General features: G+C 47.1%; 1 protein-coding gene across 3 annotated transcripts in view; it reads right to left on the bottom strand.

Moving 5' to 3' along the window:
• Nucleotides 1–6,833, bottom strand: part of Zc3h18 (zinc finger CCCH-type containing 18) — a 48,029-nt gene extending 41,196 nt beyond the window's left edge. For all 3 annotated transcript variants that reach the window (XM_031341666.1, XM_031341668.1, XM_031341667.1), the window contains exon 1: nt 6,648–6,833. The gene's annotated coding sequence lies outside the window, so the exon portion shown is untranslated. The remainder of the gene's footprint in view (nt 1–6,647) is intronic.
• Between the last annotated feature and the right edge of the window lie 5,056 nt (nt 6,834–11,889).

Genomic DNA, 11,889 nt, shown 5'->3' with positions numbered 1-11,889 from the left:
ACTGCGAGAGATACATGAATCTGAGTCCTAGCCCATCTAAGTTCTAGTGCTAGTCTTGCATGTGTGTCTAAGTCCTTCTTCCCCCAGTCCTAGTGCTAGACTGAAGTCACTTAGGCAAGCGACCCCCACACCCAAGGTCAGCAGGGTCTGGTAGCTAGGTGTGAAGAACTAAGAGGAGGAGGGGTGGAGCCCTCCCAGTAGAGGTATTCTTATGTTAATTCTCTGGTTCTTGCTGGAGGCAGGCAGAGGGGAATCCCGACCTAACACTTTCAGCTAATGTCCTAGAGTGAGAGAAACCTTTCAATTACTCTCTAGTACTTAAAACATTAAACTAGGATAGTTGGAAACATTGCGTCGGCCAGGAGACAATGTCCAATCTTAACCATTTACAAATCGTTACTTGGGGTAGCTTTATGCCTAATTATGAGGCCGTGTTGATGATTGGAACGACTAATCTGAAACACGTCTGAGTTAGGGGATACCAGCGACTGTCTGAAATCCAGGAGGCACAGAACTCCTTTTTGGACCTTATTGCCTCTTATCCTTTATCAGGATTTTATCCCCGATATTATGGATGTGACTGGAGTAGACGAGTGTGCGTGGCAGGTGAGTTCCAGGATAGCCAAGGATACACAGAGAAACTCTGTCTGGAACCCTGCCACCACCCCATCCCCCAAATTAAACAAGAAAAACAAACAAAAATCCTAAAACCCAACCCCCCAAAATATCTATCTTAAGTCACTCAAAAATACACAGTAGATAAGATTTTCTGGTCATCTAGCATGACTTGGAGAGGAAAGAATACCGAAGTCAGTCCTATCTGGGATCACAAACACAGGCCAGTTTGTAACCACGGGATCTGTGTGCTGAGACACAAGGACTGATAGAAGTTGGAGGCCAGCCTGAAGTGAACAGTGAACTGCAGCCTGTCTGGGTTAGAGAGTGAGAGCAGACAGCAAGTAAGAACAAGTTAGAAGTTCTGTGCACAGCCTCTGAGCTCTGCAGAGTGCTGTGAGCATCCTTGTTGCCTAAGGCACTCACTCATACAGTGGGTAGGGGTGAATGCCATGTAGGACAACAGCCAGAATGGGGATCTGTGCTTTTCTGTTGTTTGAGAGAATGTTTGTGCAAACTTCAGTGTGAGTGTGGTGGATAACTTCAGTAATTAAGTCAGGCTAATGCCAATATACTGAACACACGGATTCCTTGGTGTGTAACATCTGATCCCTAGCATCGCAGTTTTAATTACACCGTATATTTTTTTTTTTTTTTTTTTTTTTTGGTTTTTTGAGACAGGGTTTCTCTCTGTAACCCCGGCTGTCCTGGTACTCACTATGTAGACCAAGCTGGCCTCGAACTCGGAAATCCGCCTGCCTCCGCCTCCCAAGTGCTAGGATTAAAGGCGTGCGCCACCACCGCCCGGCGTACACCGTATATTTTTAAGTCTCCATAGAGGCCCAGAGACTTTTCATCTCTCCAGCTGCCTAGGGGTAGCACTTGGTAACCATAGGAAGTCAGCATTGCTGAACTGTTTACTAAGTCTCATATACCCTCCTTAAAACCCAACAAATTCCTATTCTGACATTTTATACCTAAAGGCAACCTCATAAACAAAGGTATCTTTCAAACCAACTGTAATGCAAAAACAAATGCCCTGTCTAATTTAGAAGTCATACAACTGATACTGCAGCACACAATGCCCATGTGCCAAGCTGCATGTTATCTTGTGTACGGTTCACAAGACATTCTTCTAGCCTGTTCACAGCCCTTTTCCTGGGCTCTGGTACAAATTGGTTTGCATTTGGTTTCAGTCAAAATTAGGTCTATCAAGTTGGGTTTTTTTTTATATTTCTGAAAATCTTGAGATGAAATCCTACGGTAAGAAATGGAGACCAAGTGCCTAACTAGATATCTGAACTGTAGCAAGCAGCAGGCTGGAAAAGGAGGGAAGGCTGTCCTTTATTTGGGGTTTCTGAGTTAAAACTTGAATCCTTGCTCTACTACTTTCTGGGTTTAAAATTTCGGGCCAAGTCAAGTACATCTGCCAGGCCTCAACCTTGTCATCTGAAATACAACAGCAGCTTATAAGTGAGGTTGTTACAACCTGATACTTGATGTGCTGGAAACATGCTCTATATATGTGAATTTAACTGGAGAGATAACTCTCCAGTCAAAACACCATCCTCACACCACAAGAATGCTGCAAGACTCCTGAAAAACAAACACATTTCCTCATGCCTCATGTTTGTTTGTTTGTTTGTTTTGAGACAAGGTCTCATTGTGTAGCTCTGGCTGTCCTGAAACTCAAGACATCTGCCTATCTTTGCCTCCCAGGTGCTGAGATTAATGGGATGTGCCAGCATGCCCAGCTTCCTCACGCAAATACCTCCCCACCCCCCCACAGGGTTTCTTTGTCCTGGAACTCAACTCTGTAGACCAGGCTGGCCTCCAACTCAGAAATCCGCCTGCCTCAGCCACCCAAGTGCTGGGATTAAAGGCATGTGCCACCACTGCCCAGCTCCTCATGCAATTCTTAATCCCCTATCTCAACTTTCCAAGTAAATAAACTGAGGCAATATGACTACTGCACATGTCTCAGGATTGCCATTCAGGAACAGACCTTCATGCCCAGATAGAGATGGAGTTATTGCTATTCCAGCCACTCAAGTTACTACTATAAATCCTTTTTTGTATAGACCATGTATAAACTAGTCTCTACAAACCTGTAGGTTCTGTTTCCCTCTCCCTCCCTCCAAATATCAATGCACTAGGCACTCCCCACAAGTACATCATTTTTACACAAAGACACAGCCAGGGTGACTAGCTTGAGAATCCTAAGAGGCTGGTGTACTGTGTACATGCCCACTGAAGTTTTCTACCCTCCAGATGAATTTACAGTTACTTTGGCTGCCAGGATTAAGGTAACTTCTGATCTGTAAAGGCAGTTAATTATTAGCACACGCCACAAAGTAGTGGGGCGATTGGCTGTCCTAGTGTGTGTTTGTGGGGAAGGACAGGTTGTTCTCAGCAACCAACGACAAGTTATAAACAAGTTCAAACATACAAAATTGCTCTCTTCCTTTCTGGTAGTTCAAACCCCAGAATTCCTCTCTAAGTTAAGAATCTTGTTTCTTATACTGTGCTTTATTCTGTCTGTCTAACTGCAGTACTATACAAACTTCAACAGTTTATTTGAATGCTGTTATAAGTTGGGATCTTGTTTCCAAAAGCCCAAATGTTAAAAGTCTTAGTCCCCAGGGATTCACTACTAAGAGGTGCAGTGTAGGCTCTCCCTGTCTCCTCCCTGGGACAGGGTTTCTCTGTGCAGCCCAGGCTGTCCTGGAACTCACTCTGTAGCTCAGGCTGGCTTTCAACTCAGAGAGCCACCTACCTCTGCTTCCCAAGTGCTGGGATTAAAGGTTTGTGTCACCAGCCAGCTCTTATGTAAGAATCTTAACAGGTTAGTCCTAGTGGGAGATCTTCAGGAGTCTAGTTTTTGCTTCCTGGCGTCTGATGAGGTGGAATGATTTTACTCTATCACACCCTGGCCACGATGTGCTTGCTACCTTACCACCTGAACATGGTCTAGATTCTACAATCTACCACACTGAGAGCCAAATAGACCTTTTCTTTCTCTCCCCTCCTCTCTCTTTCTTTCTTAGTATAAAAGCAGGTTTACTGGGGACAGTTCCTGAGTGAGTTCACTGACAGGAAGGGGCCAATGAAGTCACCATGCAGAGGGAGACAGAGGGGTCTGAAGAGAAAGCACCTGCTCGAAGAGAGGGGAGGAAGAGGGGGCAGAGAAAGAGACAGCAAGCACCTGCCTTTCTTTTTGAGATAGGGTGTAGGTATTTCTGGTTGTCTGGAACTCTCTATGTAGTCCAGGTTAGCCTCAAATTCACAGAGCTCTAATTGCCTCCCTACGATTGCTGGGATTATAAGTACTAACCAATATATTTTCTTTGTATGAGTTCATCCCCTCAGGTATTTGTCATAGTGATGAAAACTGATATGTTCTTCCTGTTCTCAAGTCAGGGGAGATGATGGAGGCTCTGAAAGGGCTGGCTCTCAGCAGCCTACACATCACACACTCTATTTGCATGGGACACTTCTGAGACTGCAATGCCACCATTAGCATCCACAGGAGGCATGCGCAGGGCTTCCTTCTGTAGTTCAGTTACCTTACAGAGGCCCTGAAAGACTTGCAAAAATGAGCTGCACTATTTTCCTTCCCATGGGACCTCCTGGGATTGTACTGCTGGAGGCCACATCAGGTGAACATCTTTCAGAGACAACCACAAATCTATGTTTATTAGAAGTACACTAAATAGCCGGGTGGTGGTGGTGGCGCATGCCTTTAATCCCAGCACTTGGGAGGCAGAGGCAGGCAGATTTCTGAGTTCGAGGCCAGCCTGGTCTACAGAGTAAGTTCCAGGACAGCCAAGGCTACACAGAGAAACCCTGTCTCAAAAAAAACAAAAAACAAAACAAAACAAAAGAAGTACATTAAATCGTACCTTTAGGCCAGGAATCACCTGGAAATCAGTAGAGGGACTGATCTCCAGCCATGCTCCAAAAAGGTCCTCTGTCTCTGCAGGTGTTGTGTGTTACCCTATGCTGGTCGCAGGGAAACACTGTGCTATTATTACATATAAACCATGAACCCAGGGTCCTCCAGTCCAGCTACAATGTCTACAATCGTCTTACACACTAACCCAGTAGTGTAGGACTTTCTCAAAGTTTAGAGCTAATCTTTAGTCCTCCTATCCACAATGGTGGACCTGTTCAGGGGATGGAATGATAGTCTTTCAATATCTCTGTGCCCTGCTGCATTTGACATACTGGAAAATGCTTAACTAAGTGGCAAATCCCATTAATCCAGGAACCACCTGTTGCATACCAGAAAGAGATCTAATAAAGTTGCCTAACTTATAAAACATTGTAACAGAGCTCCAGAGCAGTGTTCAGCTCTTGTGTCAGAAGCAGCTCTGAGAGGCCAAACTGACTCCAACCACTTTACTAATGGCAGAAGTTATGTCATGTTCTCCTCACAGCTGGGTCATTTTGATGCAACTGTTACAAGCTACTTAAGAGCCTGACCTGATGAATTTACCAATTCAGGTTAAAACAATTCTTGGTCAAACATGGGGTATGACTTGGGAAAACGGGTAGGGTTTCTCATTGTAGCCCTGACTAGCCTGGAACTAACAGAGATCCACCTGCCTCTGCCTCCTGAGTTCTGAGATTAAAGACTTGGCTTACTACTGAGAAAGGTGTTCCAAATAGGTTTTGTTAAGAAGGCTCAATAACACACAAATACAACTTCTGGAAAACTACTTTTCCTTTGAGCCAAGGTCTCACTTTGTAACGTGGCTGTCCTGGAATTCACTATGTAGACCAATCTAGCTTGAACTCAGAGATCCTCTTGCCTCTGCTTCCTCCAAGTGCTGAGATTAAGGTGTGGGCTACCATGCTCAGCTGTGGGAAATGACTTTTAGCAGAGCAGATCCTATGTTGATGTCTAAGTTCTGTTATGCCTCACTAAAATCCTTATTCATAGCTTCAGGATGCTGAAAAACACCACCCCCAAAGTGACTTAAACTCTGCAAAGACTCTTTGGTAAGGAGATGGTCTCCTTGAGATGGTCTGTAGATGACAAGCTATCTCTTTGGAGATGAGCAGGGCAGTAGCTTACCTGTTGAGTGTTTGGGAAGTAAATCCAAAGTTGTCTTAAAATGTTTGAGCATTCCCCAACTACAACTGGAGAGGAGTTTCAGGCTTTGGGACATATTGAACTGGTTCCAGAACTGGCTGGGCTTCAAACGTGCTCAGATCATTCACATTCTCCTCTCAGGGGCTGGGAAATGAGAACTAGCCTAGGGATAGAGAATCTCAACCTCTGCCTTGGGATAGGTAATGTGATTAATAACCAAATACCTTCTTTTATTATCACCAAATGGGTCTGAAGAATTATTTACTCTTGTTAATGAGTGCTAAGAAAAAGCTCATTTAAAACAGTTATTGTACCCGGTAAACTCAGCTGTCAAAAGTATACGGGAAAACTAAATATCCTGCAGGAGCGAGACTATAAGTCTCAGTTTAATTTCCTTCTAGCACTACAATTGTTTGGCTACTTTACACTAAAGAACCGGCATCTCTAAGCTCCCAGTCCAAGAGGCGAGGAGGTCACACTTCCTAACAGATCCGGGACTCTCTCGGAGCACAGTGGGTACGTCCAACCTGTGCTCACTTGAAGTTGCGAAAGCAAGTTGCAGGAGGCTCCAGAGAGCTCAAAGTTCCCTGTAGAGCCCGTCGATAGTCCAAGCGGGCCTCCTGTGGAGCCAACCTGAGTGATTCGCTCCCCTTTGTAGGCGGCAAACATGTGCCACGCAGAGTGGCCCGGAAGGGAAAATGACAGCTTCAGGAAAACCAACTTCACCATGGCAGACCGCAGCGCGCCAAGGCGCCCGGACGTCCCAGGCCGCAGCGGGCTCGCGCCTGCCCGCTGTCCCGGGCCGCGCTTCGACCCGCGGCTGCGCACAGCCGGGGGCGCGCCCGAGCGCTCGGGAGGCGGCGCCGGGCTCCCGGGCCTCGCTCCCGCCGCCGCTGGGGCGGCCTCTTCCTCGCCGCCCGCCGGCCCAGCTTACCTCAGCGCGAGGACTGGAGGCGGCCACGGCTCCGCTGGGGTAGGGGCGGCGTGGACAAGACGTCCCTCAGCCTTTCCGCTTCTCACCGGCTCCGGCTTCAGGCACGACGCGGGCGGAACAAACGGGCTCCACTACCCGCGGGGGCCGGCCATTGTGCGACGTCATCAAGCCGCGACGGCCGTCCTGCGAGCCGGCGGGCTTCCCTCGCTAGCCCCGCCCTCTTCGCACCTCCTTCCGGCCTCCGCTGGCCCCTCCTCCGCTGCGCGCGCTCTCAAGTCTCCGGTACTGCGCAGGCTCACCGAGGTAGACCCGCCCTCTAGTGGGCCTCCTGGCGGCGCGTGCGCACTCTGTGGACCTTCGTGGTGGTTGCCTGGGGTGAAGTCAGATGAGGAGCAGGCTGGATGCGTGCCGGGTAGGGAAAGTTCTTTAAAGCTCTTGGTGTGTGCGTGTGGACACTCCAGGGTCTGAAAACTTAGCATTCGTTTCGTCAGGGCGCGAACTTTTTTCCTTATTAAATATCAGCACTTAGCCAAAAGTGTTTTGGAGGCTGGAATGTAGCTCTGAGGTAGAGACGGCATCTGCCAAGTATACGCGAGGCCCTGGTACTCTCAAAAACAGGATATTTAGAGTTGGAGGGCCTAGATTCTCTTACCTGTTTCTGTGACGCTAAACATCTTTGGCATCGTTAAATGTGATTACCGTGACCCAGTGTAATCTCCCTGGGGAGGACTTAAACTGATTGGATCATTTTTCAGCCCCCTCCTACTACCAGATGGGGCTCTGCTGCTCGAGGCCTAAGTCCACACTCCTAACCCCCGCTGCTGACCTGATAAAAGGTACGGAGTTCATTCGGTACTGACCCTTGCAAATTTTCGAGCCGATCTTGGTCTTTCAAGGTTGGGGACTGCCTGTCTTCCTCAGACAAGGTCAAACAATCCAGATGCCCATAAATTGATGAAAGGAAAAAATTCTAGTCTTACAGTGCAGCATTAATTCGGCCACAGAAAGAGATGAAGTTCGGACATTTGCTACAAGCACAGAGGAACCCTGGAAAATCACCAGTCGTGACAAGTCGAATACTTTTGACTCCATAATACGGCTGAATTATGCCATCCATCCTCCAAGTTACATGTGCAGTCCTAGCACTAAGTTAGTATGTATGGATTTCGAAGCAGAGCCTCTCCGTGAGGTCAGAAAGGTGGGGTCTGGATCTCATAGGATGTCCTTCAATCAATACCAAGGAGAGCTATTTGAGAGATAAGTCTCACTGGGTAGCAGGCTAGCCTGCCTGCCTCCCTTTCCCTCTCCTTCTCCCTCTCCCTCTCTCCCCTCTCTCTCTCCCCCCTCCCTCCCTCTCTTCTCTCTCTCTCTCTCTCTCTCTCTCTCTCTCTCTCTCTCTCTCTCTCTTTCATTTTGTGTATGTGTTTGTGTATGTCTCTTTTCACACACCACCACCACCATCTGAGGAGGGACAGTGAGAAAGCAGCCATCTGTAAGCCAGAATTAGGCCATGCTGGCCTCCAACCTGGAAGAAAATTAACACCCACTGTTCAAGCTACCCAACTGTGCTGGTTTGAATAAGAATGGCCCCTACAGGCTCCCATTTTTGAAAGCTGAGTCTCCAGGGAGTGGAACTATTTTAAAGATTTCAAGGCTTAGAAGGTGTGGCCTTGTTGGAGAAAGTGTGTCACTGGAGGTGAGCTTTGAAGTTTCAAAAGCCCAAGGCAGGTCCATTGTCTGTCTGTCTGTCTGTCTGTCTCTCTCTCTCTCTCTCTCTCTCTGCCTATGGGTCCAGATGTAGAACCCTCAGCTACTTCTCCAACACCATGTCTGATGAGTTATTTCTCTGCCAGCGAAATGAGCCAAATCAAGCCAGATCAGATTATATTAAATGCAGGTTTACTGAGAGCTGCTTTCCTGTGAGTTCACTCGCGCAGAGGATTGAGGCCAGGGGAGTAGCACAGAGATGGGAGTTGAGGAAGGGGGGATGCGAGAGAGAGAGAGAGAGAGAGAGAGAGAGAGAGAGAGAGAGAGAGAGAGAGGGCGTGAGCGCGCGCCAAAATGTCTGGATTATATAGAGAAGAGCCTCTGGGGGAAGGGCAGCCAAGTACCTGGGTTGGAAAGTCCAGGGTTGGGGGACAAGATTTGCCAGATAGAGACTGAGGGATGCTTGATGAACCTAGAGGCCAGGTGTGCTTTGATATGTAAAATATACACCTCGGTCCCTTATCCCGGGGTCCAAAACTAGACATCGACCACCTGCATGCTACCATGCTCCTCTCCATGACGATAATGGTCTAATCAATGAAACTGTAAGTAAGTCCCTAATTAAATGATTTCTTTTTATAAGGATTGCCTTGGTTATAGTGTTTTTTCACAGCAATAGAACAGTAGCTAAGAGACCAGATGTGAGTAGTTAGCATGAGTAGTTAGTAGAGCTGCATAATATTCTATTTATATAAAAACATAAAATAGCCAATTTTATAGTATTTTGTGGGTGGGGAACAGAGAGAGAGTCCTTTAGGGATGGCAGCCGCATTCTGGAATTTGGTAATGAATAGCCACACAACTTTGTGAAATGGCTCAGCAGGTACAGGAGCTTGCTGCTCAAGCCTGGGAAAGTGAGTTCAATCCCAGAACCCACATAAAGGCAGGAGGAAAGGACTGCACAGAGTTGTCCTCTGCCCCCTCATGCAGGCCGTGGCTTGTGCGCACCCTGCAACATCATGCAGACGCAAAAAGTATGAGTTTTACAAATGTGAATTAGACCTCAAAGCTGATTGATGTTTTAAAAAATGTAGGGAGGTGGGGGCTGGAGAGATGGCTCAGCAGTTAAGGGCACCAACTGCTCTTCCAGAGGTCTTGAGTTCAATTCTGAGCAATCAGGCATGTGGTGGCTCACAGCCATCTGTAATGAGATTTTTTTTTTTTTTTGCCTTTGCTTCCCAAGTGCTGGGATTAAAGGTGTCTGCCACTACTGCCCGGCTTGTAATGGGATTTAATGACCTCTTCTGGTGTGTCTGAAGACAGTGACAGTGTAGTCACATACATAAAATAAATCTTGGAGGAAAAAAAGCACAAGACTCCAGTGGAGTGGGAGGCAGTTGAGGAGAGAACACACTGAGACATTCAGCTGAGACAGCATGGTAGTCTATAGTGACTGTCAGTAGTGATTAGACTGTAAAGGATGCCCAAGAGGTTAGGGAAACTCCTCTAGGTTGTCTGTGAGGATTAGAACATGAGACTGACCCAGGGAACGAGCTCACCTCTCAGTGAGCTGGGTGCACCTGTGAGAGTCATTTGAAGTGGGAAGACCCACCCTGAAGCTAGATCTTTTTGTTTTGTTTTTTTATTTTTCAAGATGGGTTTCTCTGTATAGCCCTGGCTATCCTGTAGACCAGGCTGGCCTTGAACTCAGAAATCTGCCTGCCTCTGCCTCCCAAGTGCTAGGATTAAAGGCATGCGCCATCACTGCCTGGCTGAAGCTAGATTTTTTTTTTTTTAAAGATTTATTTATTTATTATATGTAAGTACACTGTAGCTGTCTTCAGACACTCCAGAAGAGGACATCAGATCTCATTATGGATGGTTGTGAGCCACCATGTGGTTGCTGGGATTTGAACTCAGGACCTTCAGAAGAGCAGTCGGTGCTCTTAACCACTGAGCCATCTCTCCAGCCCCCGAAGCTAGATCTTTTGAGGTGGGAAGATCCACCTTTAATCTGGGCCACACCTCCTGATGGCGGCCGATAGAAAAGTCCTGGAAACAGGAAGCCCTTGCTCTTTGCCTGCCTACCCTCACTCTCCCTGGCAAGTGCATTCGTTCACTGGCGTCAGAACCTCTCCTCCCTCAGGATTCCAGTGTATGATGAAGGCCACTTGAGACATCCAGCCTCGTGGACTGAACAACTACAGGATTCTTGGACTTGCTGCTGGTAGACAGCCAATTGATAAGGTGTTGGTGGCCACAGCAGAAATGCAGTTAATAGAGGTGATGAACTAGGGATCAGTCAGCCGTCCAGACAGATCTTGAGCTTCCCTCCTGTTCTCTATGCTCTCCACCCCCGGTTCTTACCTGAATTAATACCAAAGTCCCCTCTTCTCACTCCTGCCTCATTTAGAAACCAATTTCAGTGTCTCCTCTAGTGGCTTCTTCAGGCATCGGGATAAAAACCTACACTCCTGGTGCCCCTCCTCCTGTGGGCTGGCGTTTCTCCTGTGGTCTCCCATTTCTCCTGCACTCATGGCCTCTTTCCTGTCCCCAGGTGCACAGGATAGCTTTTCTTTTCTTTTCTTTCTTTCTTTTTTTTAACTTGACAGGAGCTAGAATTATCTGAAAGGAACCTCAACTGAGAGAGTGTCCCCATAAGATCCAGCTGTAGGGCATTTTGTAAATTAAGTGGTTGATGGGAGAAAGCCCAGTCATTAGTGCGTGGTGTTATCCCTGGGCTGGTGGTTCTGGGTTCTATGAGAAAGCAGGCTGAGCAAACCATAGGGAGCAAGCCAGTAAGCAGCATCCCTCCATAGCCTTTGCCCTGCTTGAGTTCCAGTCCCAACTTCCTTCAATGATGATGATGGTGATGATGAAGAAGAAGAAGAAGAAGAAGAAGGAGAAGATGATGATGATGATGATGATGATGATGATGATGATGATGATGATGATGATGATGATGAAGAACAGTGCTGTGGAAGTGTAAACCAAATAAGCCCTTTCCTCCCTGACTCGCTTTGGTCTTGGTGTCTCATCACAGCAATAGACACCCTAACTAAAGACACCAACTCTTTGCATGGGCCTCTGAACTACCTGAAACTCCTCTGTCTGATTCACATTTATCCATGTCTGGGTCGTACCATGGATGGAATTCTTTTCAGGCACACTCCAGACGTACTGGGGCTAGGTGCCACCTGTGTCTATCACTCAGCCCTACCAATCATGCCCTTGGCAGAGTGTTCCACACCAGAAATCCCCACAGTCTCTGTTCAACAGGCCCAGGTGATTCTGATGCTCTGAGCATGCGAGATTGGTGGGTGATCTTGGGATCCAGGAGACATGGACAAGAGGAGACACAAAAATCTTATAGTAAAAAAAAAAAAAAATACAGGAATGGCCCAAATATTATCAGAAGATATTTCAATATTGTGACTAATACTACACACTACTTACAGTGTTGCAATTGTTAAAAATTATATATCTGGAATATATAAAGATTCTATTTGGAAGCAGGGGTGAAACTCATAACACT

Source organism: Mastomys coucha, unplaced genomic scaffold (assembly GCF_008632895.1).
Source record: "Mastomys coucha isolate ucsf_1 unplaced genomic scaffold, UCSF_Mcou_1 pScaffold22, whole genome shotgun sequence".
NCBI classification, from domain to species: Eukaryota; Metazoa; Chordata; class Mammalia; order Rodentia; family Muridae; genus Mastomys; species Mastomys coucha.
Note: the sequence above shows the minus strand (reverse complement) of the source record. Positions and strands in the feature narration are given on the sequence as shown.